Source organism: Cygnus atratus, chromosome 1 (genome assembly GCF_013377495.2).
Source record: "Cygnus atratus isolate AKBS03 ecotype Queensland, Australia chromosome 1, CAtr_DNAZoo_HiC_assembly, whole genome shotgun sequence".
Taxonomy (NCBI): Eukaryota; Metazoa; Chordata; class Aves; order Anseriformes; family Anatidae; genus Cygnus; species Cygnus atratus.
In genome coordinates, this window is record NC_066362.1 from 95,236,449 (window position 1) to 95,253,929 (window position 17,481).

General features: G+C 40.2%; 1 protein-coding gene across 24 annotated transcripts in view; it reads right to left on the reverse strand.

Moving 5' to 3' along the window:
* Window positions 1-17,481, reverse strand: part of ZBTB20 (zinc finger and BTB domain containing 20) — a 453,552-nt gene that overhangs the window by 32,782 nt on the left and 403,289 nt on the right. For all 24 annotated transcript variants that reach the window (XM_035541102.2, XM_035541088.2, XM_035541086.2 and 21 more), the window contains one exon: window positions 825-921. The gene's annotated coding sequence lies outside the window, so the exon portion shown is untranslated. The remainder of the gene's footprint in view (window positions 1-824; window positions 922-17,481) is intronic.

The following is a 17,481-nucleotide window of genomic DNA, read 5'->3' on the forward strand; positions in this document are numbered from 1 at the left end:
TATTTCAGACCTGAAGTGGGGCTGATATGCCCCCAAATTTGTCCATTTTTTCCATCTAAACCACAAACCTCATAAAAGTTACTCCCTGCCTACGAAACTTGCCTCGGTTACAACCTCAGAGCATCTTGGCTACAGCAACACTGCCACAATACTGGCAAGCGCTGAGAATTGATCATAACAAATCAAAACTATGAGATCTACAGGGGAAAAAAAAGCGGTGCAAATAACACACAATTGATCGTTTCAGAGCATAATGAAACCACGATGCAAAGTCAAAATTGTCTTCGAATCTCAGGCAACTTTACCTATGTAATCCAGCCAAATTTACCAAATTGTAATGGCCTAAAGTAACTTCTGTCCAAATTAGAGATGACTTGAGGCCTGGAAAGAACAGATTAAACCTTTAAGGACTTGCAGTAAATTCAATCTGCATTGCATGAAACACCAGCGAGAGGAAAGGTGTCTCATTAAAAAGTAATAAGAATAAAAAAGAAGATAAACACTCTGAAGACAAACATGGATGAATCGACTACAACAGCACGAACTAGAGCAGGGAGCAGGGAGAACCTGCCAAACGAAAAGACACAAGCACATCAAACCAGCCATTGCTGAACTATGCTGTGAGGCTACGACTTAAATATTTAACAGCTTTTTATTGACATATTTTTTTGCCCACATATTTCCTTGTAAATTTCAAAAGCAAAACTTAGCTTACACTCGTCAGTAATGCTCACAGGTGCTGCAGTTTGTTTTTGTTTTTTAAATGTCCTTTTTTTTTTTTTTCTGAAACAAGCACTCTTTTATAAGAGATAAAATATACTTACAGTGGTTTCCAAATGGTATCACTCTTCAGGTAAATTACTCCAAGCCTTGGACCTAGTGCAGACGTTCATTGGGGCAGGGAACAGAGAAAGGCTGTGTCTGTACCAGAAAGAACCAAAAGGAAAGGTCAGGGGGGAAATAATAATTATTTACCGAGAGCAAGAAAACTTGCTGCAATGCTAACTGGCATTCTTCACTGTCAGTACAGCTGGCTGAAGCCTGGTTCAACCTCTCCAGCCCCATCTGTAAATGACAACAGAATCGGTCCCCAGCTACCACAGGCTACCCATGCAACCTATTCTGGTGAACTTGGGACAGAGAGGATGAGCCAGCAAAAGGCTATCAGTAGGATTCATTCTGAGAAGTTGCTCACTCTGACGGCATGAGCACGGAGAAGTGATGGAGAGCTAGCACAAACTTGGCACCAAAATGCATCTTATCAGAACAACAAGGCTAGTCCTGTTCAGAGCAGCAAGAAACACTTCCTTAGAACTAAAAGGCAGGAAAAGGAAGGAAAAAAACTCCTGCGCTTCTTTTGCTGTCTTTGCATCACAAAAATGATGGCTCACATCAAAGCAGAAACCCCACTTATCTCCCATCGGCCACCAGGTCGACTGCAGTGAGGCCAGTGAAACAGCCTATTGTCAGCCCTTCAGGAAAAAGTCAGCTCAGCAGCAGCTTTATGTCTGAAACGTCCCAAGCTCAAGAGGGAGTTGGACTCAATGGACTAACACAGAAATGGATCTAAAGAGAAACCTCAGCTGCAGTGTTTATTAGAGGGTGATTTCACCACCCAGACCTAAGTTTTTGGGAGTATTTACATTTTTGGGGGACTTGAATCCTTTGCTAGACTAACAGAACTCCTCCTTTGCTAACTTCTTATGATCTTTGGGTGGCTCGTTGTGGATGTTGGAAATGTGTCTGAAGTTAACATCCAGAGACAGAATTAAATCCTGCTTACTTCACTTATGCAAAGAACTCCTGGGACATCAGCATATTCAGTCCTACCCACAGTGAAGCCAATGGTGCTGTTTCCATGAATAAATAATTTTGTCTGCTCTGATCAGACAAGAAAAGCAAATATTTGCTTTATCAAAGAAATCAAGGAGGTGAACAAAAAATGATAAGAGATGTAATTGTTATTTCACAGGTAGTTAATGTCACTGTGCAAGTTGGAATTTATGTCTGTAAATGCAACACAATAAAGAAAACCCCACTGTTAGTGCAGCAGGAACACTGGAATGAGTGCCAGCAGACACAATGAAGGATTTTAGATGACACTGGAATAATGTACTTCACAAAATATACATTCAGTTTTATGTTCAATTTACACATTTTGTAATGATGACGCTTACTGGAGACTGGGATATATGCTACATACTCATTTCAACAGGCTACACAAAACCCATCAACTACACTTCACAGGGGCTCAAAAACCATCTTCTTTGATTCCAGTTTTTGTGGGCTCTCCCTTCTTGAGGTCTGCTTTGAATTGCAGATTGCGAAAATTTAAACAGAAAGAAAAAAATCCTCAACTCAGCCTGAACCTCTGACTTTCACCGGAGTTTGGAGTGGAATCATATGCCAGCATCAGGTTAGCTCAAAAGAACTCCACAGAACAGTGACACCTTTGACCAGTACGAAGGGTTGAATTTCAGAAGTGCAATAATGCCCAGCGATTCCGCAGACTGAAGTCCTTGCTAACACTCAGTATGGCTTACTTTCAAACTCTCCTTTCCACTTCTGTGCACACCCCACCTATTCTGTTAATGCTGACCTCCCTTCTTGTATCCACTTTGAACACATCTGCCTTTTGTCTGGCTGTTCCTCATCTTTTTCAGGCATACATCCTGCATGCCTTGAAGAGTGCCCAGTACTTCAGTCGACATGCATTTTTAACTTGTACCAGAAGCAGAAAATCACAGGATTGGGTCTTTAGTCTTTACTTCGGCAAAACTCCTGCTCACTTCACTCCTAATTTCACACAAGAGAAGTCTAAGAACTGAATGTACTAATCCTGCATATTTTGTCACCTCTCTCTTTGTGTGTGTCATTTATTGCTCTTCCAATCTCTGGGATTCCAATCCAAGTGGCTCTCTGTCATAGCGCTGCCTAGCACTCAATCTGGCTTCACATCAAAGGTCAGGGAAACAAGTTGTTAGAGATGGGCTGTTCAAAGTCTTCTACAAAATCTGTGCACTAAAACCCCCATGGAAATCTGCGCTTAGAATATTTCCATTTTTCTCCATCTTTTTTGCTAGGGCTTTGGAAGATACATCTCTCTTCCTCCAGTGTGATGCACGTAAAGCACTGAGATCATCAACGGTTGGCAGGTACGTTTTAAGTACAAAACATCAACAAAGCTGATGGTACTTCGGAAGAGATGCAGAGCACCACAGAGAAGGAAACACCCCAAAAATTCCTAAAAGTTTTTATCTAGCTAGAGAAAAAATAGAGGAAAATGATTTTTGACCACGAGAAGATTGGGCAAAAAGAGAGACATGCAGGACAGCAGAGGAATGGGATGTGTGGCACTGGGTTAAGTCACTTTTCCCCTATCTACCTGGGCTCCTCTATTCAGAAAAGGAAAACATTAACATCCCTGCTCCATGAGGTACTGTGTTCTTAATTAAGATCTTGGAGGATAAGCTTTCTGGATGAATGGATTCCAGAAATGCAGACTGCTATTACTTAAATATTTCCACTAACGATACTAACTCGGGCATTTTGTACAACCTCACATTTATTCCACCTTGCTCTTCTCAAGCTTTATCTGGTAATTTAGAGGGTGTAAGAAACATTAATTGTATTACTGCTTTTATTAAGGAAGGTCCGTTTTATGATAGCAGTGATGTACTACAGATTTTGATTTAGGATGTACACTTCAGGTCAATTTCTATAGTGGCTTCAGTGGAGACACAGTGGGCATAAAGTCAGCAGAAAATGTGGTACTTTACATAATAATGCTGATGATTAATGGGCTCCCAAACCATAACTCCATATTCTGATGCACTGGCCCTCCTCCTCCTCCCTCCTGAAATTTGTGTCTTGACCCTTTCATCTCATTTGCCACCTTTCTGGAGCCGTTCATTAATCAGCACCATTGATCTGATGTGGTCTGTCATATCCTATTACTTAAAACACACATAAGCAAGCATTGGCCTGACTCTGATCTTTACGCAACACACCGCCACAATATTTCCTTTATAGAGGGCTTAAATACTATAAACATCCATTTCCTGTTGGTGCTCAGTCCTGAAATTTGCTTTTTCTAAGTTTGTTCCCTGTGGGACATTTCTGTCTCTGCCCCTAATTACACTTCTTTCTGCTCAGAGACATCACCGGACCCTTTCAGTATTCCCTCTTTGTTAGGGGCACCCACACGTTCGACCTGCAAGACACAACCAGCAGAATAGCTCTTTCTCTTTGTGCATGAGCTTGAAACCTGGTACCACAGTTTTCTGTTACTTTCTTTTAGTGACTCCTGATCAAGGGGGCTCAATTTTTTTTTAGTTAATTGCTGTTTATTTTATCCCTGCAATGCTTTTTTCCCCTCATATCTTCAGAAGTCTGCTCCTTTCTGCCTTCTGTGTGATCCCTAGTAATGAAAAAATTAAAAGATGAGCTTCTTGTGAGCTTATTTCTGATTATTATTTGCTGCGCTGGCACAGCACAATCTATCATGAGGCAATGGAAAATAAGAACTCGCTAGTGCCACAGAAGTAAGCACGTCTGATCTTAATCCACATATTGTACAGGTCTCTTGAGTACGGTGGGGTCAGTTTTAAATGACGCTTTCACAATCATAGATATATTTTCAGACTGAGCTGTCTAGGTTAAATGCAATTCTTTTTTGCTCACTTTTTCTCTGCAGGAGTAGCATTTTGGGTGAAATTTTTAAAGCAGCAATGAGAAGGGAAAGATGAGAGCAGTGGTATTAGCCATCAACAAACGTGACTCAGGAGCCAACTTCTTGCATGAAGTGGGTGATTCCAGATGCACTTTACTGTTTCCTTTTCAAAAGAAAGCACATCCTCTGACTAGGGCAGGCTGTGGCATTTATGTTAAGTGAACAAGGTTAGGACGTAAGCTACCTGCAGAGGTAGGTATCTGACCACAATGTCTTAAGCAGAGATCAAGATGCACTATTATATACACGACACCTTTCCAACAGAGACCAGAACTTGTGCCATAGAAAACAGAAAAATTTACCAGCACAGGGCACACTATCAGAAGGCCACAGCATTAATTTTTCTCAACAGTCAGGCCTTCATCTGTGAGAAGAAACTGCTCATTTCTGTACTCTACTGGGAAAACCGTATGTCCGCTATCTGTAAGTGGGCCTGAAATTCAGAAATTAATTTGTTAATGGATTAGACATTTGCAGAAAGCCTGTTTAAAGAGACTGGACTGCTCTAGCCTAGTAAAGGCCAATTTCCCATAAGGACATCTTTGCAAAAGTACTAGAGAAAAAAACCTCTCCCTGAAGTCCCAGGGGTTCTTACTAAAATCTGGAATAGCAATGCAGTTTGTAGTAATGTCTACATCATGTTCACAGTGTTTCTCTCACACACCCTCTATGACTTGCCTGTATCTGCTTCTTTTTCCTGTCTCTCACTCCCTTTTATCTGAGAGTATAAAATTTCACTTCTCTTAACAGGCAGTTCTTTTCTTCACTTTGAATTTGGCACTTGGAATGGGCATTTTCTAGGGATCACTTTCATCTGATGCTTCTTCTGATATTTCTTTCTATTTTGCAAGTGGTATTCTTAATGCAACAGCTAACTATATTTAAGAGCTAAGGTCCAAAAGGACAACTCTTCTACCAACCTTCCCCTCTGCTCCCCATGCTGAACACCCCCTCCTGCCCTAGGCAGTGGTACAAGGCCTCAACCATGAACTTTTGGAAATGTTCTCTCTCATTTAACATATATATTGAGGTGCTGCTTATTTTCCACTAATGAAGATCTCATTGTGCTTAGTATGTCGGGTACATAAGCCCTACCAGAGCATAAGCCCAACCTACTTTGCAGAGAAGTAGGTTAGATAGCACCTAAGCAGAGTGTAGGTCAGTCTCTTGGCTAAACCTTGCTGTGGGTAGACAATAAAGTCAAGGGGTGCACCTTCCCCCTCATTGTAAAGGACCAAGAGAGGAGGAAGTCCAGCCCAGCTACTCTTTGGGTTTGGTCCTGAGAAAAATCAGGGGAGATGGCAGAGCTCTGGCAGGCACATGAGGAAGCTGGAGATACAGAGGAGATGTTGGAAATTCAAGCTCAGAGCAGGCACATTTACACAGCGTTTCTGCTTGGATATTTATGGAGAGGTCCTCCAGACCCCCCTGGCAAAACAAACAAACAAACAAACAAACAAACAAAACATGGCTCTGAAAGGAAAAAAACGACTTAAGAAAGCTACGAGGTGCTACTTAGTAAAACGATGTTAGACATCTGTTGGGAGTTTGCACTCTTGATTTGAAATGGTGAAGATAGCTGGAACCTCAAAGAGGCGACTAAATGTCAGTAGACGGTAGGCTTAATCAGAGCAGAAGCAGATCATTGAAAGGCCTGATGTAACATTCAGCCAGACATTCAAATGAACACAAAAACTACAGTGCCAGACTGAACCATGACAGTGTGTCAGACTATGAGTTGTCTTTCACAAGTGGTAGAGAAAAACGGTACTGTACATGTAGATAGATATACACTTACATGGCAACGATATATTTCTGTACAATTATATACACAATTACTATTTTAAAATTATTCTGGCAAAACATTGTTGTTCCTAACACAGAATTCTCTGCATTCCTACAATGGAACCATCACAGTCATTTCTCAATGAAACCACATACTTTTCAAAGCAATGCACTAAAGTAGGGCATGACTGAGGGAAATATGTAAGGTCATGAATTTATTGGTGCTGTTTTCAAATACAGGGCAAATCTACGCTCAGTGGAACTGTACCTACACGAACCTTCCAGGGAACAGACTGATTTCTGGGTCATGCTTGTATACTGCTAGTGTTGTTGTGTTTTAAATGCTCATTTCCTACAGATACCTACTATTAATAGAAGCAGTTTGAGGATATAAGAAGCCCCATGCATTCATGTGCTGATGCAGTAAGTTACAATGCATCAGGACTATAGTATGAAACTCAAAAGGTTGATGGGAGGGGAACAAGGTGAGTGGTTTTGAAGCCATGAACACTGAAGAGGGCCAGCACAATCAGAATATTGCCTTGTTACCAAGAAAAAGGCACTTGGACAACATGACCCTTCCTTGCTCTCCTAAGCAAAGTTCTCACAAAAAACCAAAGGTGTAGTTGTGCTGCAGTTATCACCAATGTTTCTGCCACTGAAGTATGAGTTGCCATCACTGCAATCACCAGAGACGAAGAAAATGTGTAGAAATTAAATTGTTACAGCAATATATCTGCCTAAGCTACTGCTTTGGCTAGATGAGCCAGATTAGCTCATGACAGATGAGCTTCATGAACATTTCATTGCCAAGGAACCCTGTCAAAATATTGGTGATTTCTCCGAATCTGTTCAACATCATGGAGATGTCAAACGAAATCTGAAAGGACATTATTTTTCAGGAAGAACAAAAACAATGAAAGCATATGAAGAGAATGAGCTGAGTTTTTTCCTCCTCCATTACACACTGCTGTGGTTTGATTGACTGCTGTCCTTGCAAATACTTTAGCATAAACCCTGAAACCCTTACTCCAGTAGATGTTGGCGAACTGAACGTCTGCAAGAAATACATATCTCTGTGTTTCAGCAAGCAGGATTGCAAATTGATAATGTACTTTTACCAAGTTGCAGGGACTGTATCATCACAACACGTATCGCAGTTGAGTTACACTATTCATACTACCGGCACCGGTTCTACCATAATCCCCCTCCCTCATAGTCCCAATGCTACAGCATTGGATGTATCCAATGTCTGGCCATCACATTTGTACTTCTCATCAATCACAAATCTGAACTGCAGTGACATAATTGTGGTAGGTGATACAAAATGGTAACTGATAAAAATCTTAGAAATCAGATTCTGCTTCTTCAAGGTTTGTTATTTAGAAGACACTATGAGACACTATCTACCTTCATTTATGGTATAATTCCACGTAAGCCAAAGGAATACCACCAGATATAAATTTTGATGGATTTGATCTATTTGTCCCAGAACAAAACAATTTGATCCATTTGTCACAAAAAAAACCAAACCACAAACAAGCACAAACACGCACACAAAAACAGAACCAAGATAGACTAGTAAATGAAACTTTTATTCATACATCTGGTTTTCTCAAGCAGCAAGAGCCAAGTTGTCAAACTGATAAACAGAAAAATCAAGTATCCCTCCCTGCTTCCTCCACCCCACAAAAAAACAACACAAAAACATCATCTTAGGGGAATTCTCTATTACGAAACTTGTTTTAGAAGGAGCAGAAGAAACTTGCTACCTAATTCACTGATGCCTCTACTAGAGGAAGATTTATATTAAAGATCATGTCTGTGTACATTCTGAGGGGCAAGGTCTGAGACAAGGAGCTTTTTCCTTAGCTTTTAAGATTCATAGCACCACTGCCCAAATGCTGAGCTAAACAACGATGTTACTGACAGTCAGGAAAAATACTCAAATGATTTAGAATTTTGTTGTTGTTGTTTTGGATGACTGTCTCCTGTCTCTGAAGATTTCCCTTGCAAGTCAATCATTAAAGAGTCAGTAACCAACACAATGAAAAGACTAGGTAAAAAGAACCACAAACGTGTTTTTCTAAATATGCATACTGTTCTTCCTGTGTGCTTGCTGCCTCTGGCCTCAAACTGTACAAATGAAAGCTTGTTTGATTTATGTCAAAAACTATATATAAAATATCACACACGATCCACAGAGAAACAGAGTCACTCTGGGCTTTGGTTTCATTATCCATTGAGGAATAACTGACTGCAGCCTTGGAGTATGTAGAACTGATCAAAGCGTTTGCTTCCTCACAAGTAAAGAGAAGCCCACTGTAGATTTCCTGTTTCATGCTTCAGTGCCAAAACACAATGAAAAAAAAGTTCTAGATGAACATGTGAATTATTCTAAAACATTGTTCAATCAAATCTGATGGCTAGATGGCTACGCACATTTGTGAAGCTTATCATTTGAAATGTCAAGTCACTGACAGCAGCGTGTCCTGAGGTGTGAGGTATATTTGTGATGATAATAGTAATTATTATTATTTTAAAGTTATGTATCGTCTGCATCAAAACAGGATTTTTCTTATGTATATCTCAAATGTAAAGATGTCAGTGACAACTGTGTTATTCAGGACTGGGTTTTAAATACCCTGTGCTAGAAAAGGTCAGAGTCAGGATATGACTAAATACCATTTCTAAAGCACTCTGAGTTATTTTTCACTTTTCTCCTTTAACTTCATGCAGTGTGGCTGATAGAGAATGGTTACTAAAATTAATAGTAGCTGAAGTGATTTCTACTCTGCACAGTATATACAGCATCATGCGGTAAGGAAAATAACAGCTATAATTATTGTTATTCTTATTCCAGTATTAACAAATTATAAACTCTTGGGATTTATTGAAATTCAGCTCTCCACTGAGCCTCTCTGAGGCTATTTCTCTGGTCATTTCAAAACTTTCTTGAATGAAACTGAAGGCAGTTGGCTCTGTTGCTGGATAAGTTATGCTAACGTAGGAGGGCTGTCTCCTGAGTGCTAAAAAGACCATTTCCAAATCTTCAGCATCTTCTTCCTTGACAGCAGAAGTTACTACACAGAATGATTTAGATGTTGCTGAAATGAAATTTTGCAGGATAACCAGTCTTCCAAGAGGAGACGTGGTAAGGAATGGCAGTGACTTGTGGGAACCTAATAACAACTTCCCCACCTTTTATTCCTGGAAGGTCAAACGCTGTAGACAAGCAACTCTCTGGTCTTTGCTTTGGTGTTCTGAACGTAACCCTGTTTTTTCCCCATAAGGAAAGAAGTTCTGTAAAGAAGAGATTGGATCTTTAACTATAGGCAATCTGACAGCTACCTTACTCCTGCTATCTCCCAACAGAAATTGTCATACGAAAATGGCTCATATGAACAAAATCATGAAGGAGCTTGCAGATATTTTGATCTCTGCCACGACCAGCAAGAAGTACCATAGGAGATGGAGCACGAATCTTAGCTGTAGGGGAGCTCAGAGCTATTCTAGTTCAATCAGATTTCACAATTTGCTCTAATGAAGAGCGCTGGCAGAAGTTCAAAGCTACTCCAGGTCTCGACTCTCCTTCCACATTACTATAAAAATGACTGTAGAAGTGTTAACTGCAGAGGAGCCAAAAGTTGTTTTGGTTCCAGCCTTCCCCAGCAGGAGTAACTGAGAAAATAGAGTAGGAGTGTTAGTTCTGCTCGCAGCTCCCTCAGCCTCGTGCAGAACACCAGAGATGCCACCGGGAACACGGCAAAGCATGCCCAGCGAGGTCCCCTGTCCCAGCTCCTACAGCCTCAGCTGCTCCCTGCAAAGGCCATGGATATGGGTGCATCAGCTTGGTAACTCCAGAATACTTCAGAATTACCATTAACCTCTGCTGCTGATAACCCCACGGCTGCTGGAGAGGTAGAAGGTATCAAGAGAATGGCTGTATTCAGCCAGCATTGATTTCTTCAGCCTTTTGTCTGTGTCTGCTTTCTGTCTCGTTTGGAGGTGGTTACTGTTACTACAAGTAGCATGAATCATGTCTCTGTTAAAAAACAGAGCTTCAATTGTCTTACATAACCCCTGGTAACTGAATGTCTAATAATAGCAAGCCATTTCCAGGTAGGGAATCTGTCTGTGACCCAGACACATGCGCGCGCACACGCACACATATTCATATTACTTTTTACACCTCACTTCTGGGAAGCAGAGAGCTTTTAACATGCAATATGACAGTTCTAAGCTGCCGGACCTGGCAACTATTATTTTAAAATGCCATTTTTTCACTTATTGCCTTGAGAAGCTGGTCCAGTACGAGCAATTTGCTTCACAGCCCAAGCAGCGAGAGGTAGGGAAAAGAAAATGCAACAGCAGTGTTTGGTTTTGAGAGAGCATTAAATGGCAAAGACCGTGGCTGGATCTTGACCTGAAAGGTTAACTCTTGCTAGATGTGAACTCTCCATCTGTCTCTTAGTGAAGGCTCACATTTTGATAAAGCTGTTACTTTCCCTAGTTCTGACAAACCTTTATGTTTTAATTCCCTTAGTTCTCCCCTTGATATAGCAAAGGAAGATAATGTTGCAAATCATCATTGAGGTCTTCCAATGAAACTTCTTTTTATTTGTATTGCAACCCACAAGTAGTAAACAGAAAGGAGGAGTTTCTAAAGATTATAGTGGCCTCACAAAAAATCTGAACTTTTCAGTAGGAGGTCAAAGAGGAAATTCTCCCCGGTAATATTGCTGCTGTTCTGTGAGACATTGGACTGTCTGTCCTCTTGCCAAATGGGACAAAATTTTGCTGTAGAGAAATGTGCTGTCTGGCCCATCAATTGTAGTATCCTGATTGTAGTTAATAACAAACTTAAGACTCTTGAAAGGAAGAGAAAAATGCAGATGGAATGGATCCAGACTGTTTCACAAGGTTTTCCAAAGAAACCTGTTGCTTCTGACCTCTCTTACCATCAACCAGCATATCTTGGCACCTCAGTTTGGGTTATATGGTATGACCAACACAAGAGCCAGAGTTCAGCCATTCCAATCTCCTACATTTTCTTGCTTTAAGAGATGGATCAGAGCCAGGGATTTGGAAAGCCAGTTTGACTTCTGGATTTTTCAGCTTTGAGAGTTCAGTTTAGGTTCGTCTCTTCACATTCAGGGAATTTGATAATAAATAGTTAAAAGCTTAATGGATGACATAATGAAAAAATGTTTCCCTTCAGCTTTTATTTCTAAGGTTATCATCTTTTACAGCTCATAGAATCTTTCTTGAAAGTTTGTTGGAAGTATTTTAAAATAGGAAGGCTGAATGGATCAGATGTGTAGACCAAGATGTACCATATAACCAGGCAATATCTTTGGAGGAACCATTATTTCCCTGTTTTGGGATCTGTGGACAATCATTGACAAAGTGGCATTGTGTGATCAAGAATCTTATTAGAGTCCTGGATCCACCAACCACTGGACAGTAAAGTCTGAACTGAACTAAAGCTAAATAGTTTTTGAACTCATGAGCTGATTGGACTGGTCATTGGCTGCACACTGGCTTTCATGGATGCCCTCTGAGTAAGTTAGTCTGTAATATTCATATGATCTCAGACAGACTTTTGTGAGTACAACTGGGAAAAAAACATACTGGTACTTTTATTTGTTATCAAATAAAAACCAATGGTTGAGCAGCCACAAGCCTACCGCAAAAAGTCCAAAGACCCAAGCAAGTGAAAAAAAACAAATCAAACAAGAAACCTGCTGAGTTGTAAACTGTAGTTTATCAGTATCATGCAGTCATGATGAGCTGACTGTGTTACTGCCCTAGGGTAAGAAGTTCTTACCTTTTCTGCAGGAAGTCAAATTAATTTGCCTTCACTATCTAGTAATCCCCTTGTCAAGCAGTAAGAAATTCAGATATTGGCCACTGTGTTACAGCATACTATTTAGAAAGTTGAAAGAAAGAGAGAAATGAACAGAAACCACAGATCATGCATGAGTTGCTGAACTTGCAACACTCCTTCTAGAAAAACAGGATTAATATTTTAATTGCTGATCACAGTGCTATGTCCCAGATTCCAGCTAAGCATCTGGGAACACAACACACCTTGCGACACCAATGGGACTGTAACTCCCATTGAAAACGTTCACCATTGACACAGTAAAGGGTTAAACAAAACTTGGTCTCAAGTTTATAAAGGCATCCTAACTGGCTTCAAGTAGACACCAGACATCTATGCATCTGGAAAATGGAGCTTGCAATTGACTGTTCTGTGCCATCTGCTCTCAAGAACATTTTCTGCTTGGGAGTTGCATAAGCAACGAAAAAAAGCACACAAACAACTTCCTGTACCATGTTTTTGGTCACTTGTAATGACGCATTACAAAGTAAACCAGCTAAATATGCACAACTGTGCCTCACTCCAGATGACAACATGTATTATATAGGAGCAATCCCTGACAGGAAGACATTTACTTTAAAATATCACAACACAAAGAGCACCCAAGGGTAAATATTCACTGTATGTGAGAGTTGGGGGCAAATGATATGGAGAATTTTGCCTCCATCTCAAAGCCCAAGTACACGTTAGAAGCTAGAAAAAAATTAAAAAGAGTACTTTTTTTTTTTTTTTTTGATTTACAAAGTTAGACAGAACTTGTGGCATCTCCTTCTGTAAAGGGGAGTTTAACTTATAATGAATGCAATCTTTTTGTTGTTATTTAATATCCTTTTAATGTGTTTTAGATTCAAAATTATTCCTATCCCGAAAGCTTTTAAAAACATCATTTGTTTAGACTCACTTTGTTTGTCTGTTGGGAAGCCATGGCCTGATTTAATCTCATATTGTGACATAAATAAAACAATATCCACAGGAATTAGAATAGTTTCACCAGAATAAAAATATCTACCTCTGAATGGGTTTCCAGGCCTTTAAATTGGGTAAGTACGTATGAGTTGGCCTGCTTCTCTGATGGAGCCGAATGGAGATGTATTGGGAAAGCCCACTATCACTGCAAGCACAGGGAACCGCTGAAGGAGAAGGGTGACTGAAACCTAAAATGAAGCCTGGTGCTTAACTAAAGGAAGGGAGTTTGCCTCTGCCTTGGTGGGTTTTTGGTGCTGAAGTTGAGAAGAGTTTCCCCACTAATGAACAGACTCAGGCTATTAGTTCACAACCCTTAACACTAGATCACCCTACAATATAGATCTGGCCCACTTTGGGCATGAGCACATGATCACATTACTATCAAATTAGCATGAGTTTATGTTGCTGCGAGAGAACAGACGATATATAATCTAGCCTGAAGTCAGAGTGGCGCAGACCGGTGATATCTGATCTGGCACAAAGCCTGCCATATGAAGTTAATCCATTTGTTCTGAAAACATTTGAACTGGTATGTGAATTTATCCTAGATCAACACTTCGTGTTATATGGCTACAGTGTTTTTGATCGGGTATTATGACCTGGATCCACTGTACCACCAAACCACAGCTTCAGAAACTGTTTATACCAGAGATTTTACATTGGCTCAACTAACTCCATCCATCTACAGGAAATTTGGGGGTGCAAACAGCTCCAGGGGAGAGGAGCTCCCATATACCTGAGAAGCGGACAGTCCTTGTAAAGACTATCCTAGTACAGAATAAAGGGGTTTGCTTCCAAATCAGCATCTCCTAGTGCCAACAGGCCAGACAGACTAAGAACACCATATTCTCTGATTATCTTCAAAATATGGTGGCTTTTGTTGTTAATATGTGTTTTTCCTAGATAACAGACCCTGTAGGCTAGAACCTGCAGGACTAGATTATTCTCAGGAGAGCAGTTCATTTCTACGGAAACATCTCAGCCTGTGGCAAGAAAGTCTCAAGTTAATGCAAACTGTTTTATGATTTCAGCTGAATTAAGCAGGTGCTCCGTTCACATGGGTCACCTCTGCATGGGAAGGAACATCAATATATTTTCTGTACCTACAATTCATTAATAACAGAACCTGGTTCATAGCCTCTTTGCTACAGCATCCTTCCTCTGACTCCCTTTGCCACCTAGCCCCCTTCTCCTTGACTAATGCCTTACACCTCCAGCCATCACAGAGACACTGAACGAAATTTTGTTCATAATTATACTGGTGAGATTCCTCCAATTTTCATGGAAGTTACATCCTCATAAATGAGAGCAGAATCCGTCCCTCTGTCTTTTCCAAAGGAAGACTAACGATCAAATAATTTTCTCACATCTCTGTTTGCACTTTCACAGTCTGGTTACATTGATTTGTGTCTCATAAGTAGACATTTCCTTTGTTGGTTACAAATCAATGTTATAGACCTAGCCTGCCTGCACATTTTTCCCTTCCCTCTTACTGTGTGAAAAACAAAGTGCAGCTTCAATTCTTGCTTTATAAATGTGAACTTCCTTGATGAAGCAAAAGAGAGAAAAGCAGATAAAATTCCAGCTCTCCCTCAAAAAAACAGGAAACGTCTGTGCTTAAATTTCTAATTACTAAGATGCTTTATGGTATGATAAACACCTTTATCATTCCAGTCCTGCCATGGCTTTGTTAACCTTATTATAATCCTCTGCTTCAGATATCACAAGATTTCCCACAGCAGCCCACTGTGATATCACAGACAGATATGACTTCATGGCATGAGTAAGGAAAAAAGAGGCAAAGGTTTTAGTCTGCAGCAGGACTGAGCTGCCACACAAAGCTCCTGAAAAGGATGGAAAAGAAAAGGGTTTGCAATTGGTTACTAAGAGGCAGTGAGCTTTTTGACTGGAGTATGAAAATACAACAGTGAAGATAGCTGGGTATTTTACTACAAATGGATACGCATGATAATAGAAAAGGAGTAGTAAGAAACAGAGCCATCAATCAGAATATACCAAGTGAAAGAAAGAACAGGTGTAAATGTGGAACATCTCAGTTTGATTTGCCTTTATTAAAAGAGCAAGAAAAGAAAAAAAAAAAGTAAAAGCAGCTTTAAGTCAATCTCATCAATTTTAATACTATGAAGAAGTTTAGGAAATGACAGTTTCACCAATGTGATGGAAAACTCAGGGCTGCCAAAATAAAAATAGAAATAGATTAGAGCTGGCATCAATAAAAATAATAATAATAAGGTTTAAAGGATGTGAGATCAAAAAGGAAAATAAAAAGTTTTACAAATATGAAACAAGGCTTGCTACACTGCCGTCACCACCATCAAAGAACATCTTCAGAATTCAAAAGGGAATTTTATTTATTTTAAAGAACAGCTCTATGAATCAGGAAATCTGGGTCCTACTTAACACCTCTTCTGGGGAATCTATGCCTGGCCTTGAGAAAGATATTTCAGTGCTCTGTGCTTCAGCTTCTCTGTAAGGCCAGTCAAGTTAATAACACATCAACTTCACAAGCAACTTATAAAGTTTAATTCATGAGTGTTGAGAAAATGCTTTGAGATCTTTATGTAGAAACTATTATAAGGAAGGAGAGACAAAAAGGAATGTGAGGATTCAGGTAACACTTAAAAAAGAGATTCCACAACTCAACAGTTTCCTGGAAATCACAGGGAAAGAACAAAGCACTTCCTGCCTGGATTTTATTTCCAAAGGAAGCTTACAGTTTCCCAGCCAAGTGGGCAATGTTCTCAGTACATTCCCCAAAATTACCTCCCCTCCAAAATAGATGAATCAGCAACTAAGTGGTAACGGGGAGCCCTGGCTTTGCTGTGTGCTTGCTCAGCCTCGCTCCCTCCTGGACTGCAACCCTGCAGCACTGTCTGCATGTGCCCCATCCCAGTCAGGTAGCGCAGTGCTGTTGGCCTGGTGGGAAAAGCCATGAGGGGAAGTTATGGCCCACCACATGTCCCATTCTCTCCTCACTACTTAAACAGCTGGCTACTCGCACAGCCTCTTGCCAGCAGCAGTTCAGGCAAGAAGCCACAACTGTTGCTCTAAGACTTTGGGGACCAACCACTCAGTCTATTTGTCCCACCATTCCTCAACTCTAGGCAACTATCTGCTTTGCTTGTGTTTAAAATAGGCTTTCTAAAACTTTTGGGTATTGTAATAGTAGACATGATAGATTGCCAATGATAGATTAAATCCATAAACTAGGTTAGAAAGAAAGAAAAAAGAGATAGGAAATGAGCAGACTAAAATCAAGAGAGTTATAAGAACAAAACAAAATTATTCTGAGTTGATGCAACTTTTTCAAACCATTTTACTGAAATGTAAATGACAAAGCTACCAGGTAGCCATGAGGTGGACCTGCAGTACCAAATCCATCCAATAATGTTATTTTGGTTTATCATTGTCACAACTCTGGTCTCTAATAAGAGTTAATTATAAAGAAAGGACTTGAGAGGCAGAACTGCCCATACTTGGGTTAGTTTACTGATCAGGAACACAATCTACCAAAAAATCCAAGCAGCGATGTTTCCAATTCAAGAGGACCAGCACAACCATGTTCACCTATAGCATGGAGAAATCTCAGTATGCATTTCAATGCAACTATATTTATAGCTACTTGTTTACAGCATATGGTGCCTTCCACTGTGCTCTGCACATTTTTCCTATCTTGCACTATCAAAGTTACCAGACAGTGGAGAGGTATGTATCTTTCCCTTATCTTATCCTGACCAGGCTTCACTAACAAGGACATAAATTCTGCCTTTTCAATACCAAGCTGCAATTAGCACGGAGGTCATGACACTACAGTTAGCACAAAGGTCACAGCAGCACGGCTACCCAGGGGTTTCCACATTAGAGTTAAGCAAGAGCCCAAACCACTCCGGGCATATGGAAAGGTATAAGTTTCTATAAGTCTGCATATATGCATGCTAGGAGTAAATATTTAAGTAAAAAACAGCATGAAAACATGAGAATGAGAAAAACAATGCTGGTAAGCACAACAGAGATCAAAATATCTAACTGCCAGATGGACAAAATAGATTTACCTGATGGTAAGCACTGTGGAGAGAAACGAAGTCTTGCC